Raw genomic sequence first — 1,483 nt, forward strand, 5'->3', positions numbered from 1 at the left:
CATAAATAGGGCTTAACAGCGTTCAACATTCATTGCAGAAGGGCTTCTCTAGCAAAGTAGTACACAGAAAAAGAGATGATTTTCCATTAATTCTGGCATTTAAAGGTGAGAGGTGATCTGAAAACTGTACCATGGAAATGTAGGTTCTAAAGAGGAAAATGGCACAATGGTGGTCCGGGCTGAAGAATTCACTTTTTTTTTTTTTTCAGATCAGGTTTAATTTTGGTTGTACTATAAATGTGTACACCCATATTTGCTGCTCTAAAAATGCACTGTGTATGTTTACTTGTCACAGCTGTCTGATGAGTCACTGCACAATATGTTTGGGATAGGTGAAAATAATTTGAGCATCTAATGGAATAGCAACTAAAATAAATATAGTATTTTAAAATAAACTTTAGGGGTTAAACATCCTGAAACATTTTAACATTAGCTTTACCTAGTTGATGAACAAGGTGTTCATGATCATCTGTCTTTTTTTCTCTGGCTTCTTGTTGTTTGAAATCCTCATCTGAAATAGATTAGTTGTTGACTTGTTCTACCAAATAGTCTCTGAGACACTCTATCTTTTTTCTAAATGTTCCTTTTGTTAAGACAAAGAGTATGGAAGAAGCAATTTTAGTGTGAAAAATGTATGTCCAGGTGAACATAGTATAGTGACTGCTATAACCTAGACATTATATTGGATGCTGGAAATAGAATAGTAAAAAATCATGGTCCTTGCCTTCATAGAACTTATAGCCTATTCTTATTGTCCAAGTAAATAAATATGTATATAAAATATTCATTTTAACAGGTTGTTAAAAGAGCTGTGAGCAGTAGCAGTAGGATGCTAAGAAGACAATTAGTAGGAGATGTGGTCAGTTTCTGCAATAGATAGACATAAAAAATGCCTCTGGTGCAAACATATTACTAGGACCTGAAGTTTGAAGAGGTAACCACATGAAAGCTAGCAGAAGAATATTCCACATAGAGAAAAGATCTTATTGTGTTTAAAAATCAGAAAGAATACCAGTGTAGCCTGAGTACAGTACAGTACAGTACAGGGAAGTATAAGCAGAAAACAAACAAAGAGAGAGAGAGAGAGAGAGAAAATTGGAGTTCTCAGTGAATAAAATGTATGTCAAAAGTAGGTAGCATCTGGAAGGATGGGGATTTATAGTCAAAGATTGGAAGAACAGAGTTTTAAGTTTTCAGATGTATTACAGCTCTGGATGACTGCAAAGTATGAGGTGTGACCTAGGGGACACAAAGCTGAAGTGGTGAGGTTGTAGAAGTTATCAAAAGAGAAGAGATCAAGGAATGTTAAGAGAAGGCTGTTAAAGGGACTGTCCTCAGGGTCTTTGAGACAAGGTTAGATTTATTATAGAAAGCAAGACTGTGAGACAGGGGCTCTTTAGGACATATATATATTTTTTCTAACATATGGGAAGTATACATTTTGTTATTATACCAAATTCAAATCTCTTTGCTTAGTACATCT

The sequence above is a fragment of the Vulpes lagopus genome, chromosome 7 (genome assembly GCF_018345385.1).
Source record: "Vulpes lagopus strain Blue_001 chromosome 7, ASM1834538v1, whole genome shotgun sequence".
Taxonomy (NCBI): domain Eukaryota; kingdom Metazoa; phylum Chordata; class Mammalia; order Carnivora; family Canidae; genus Vulpes; species Vulpes lagopus.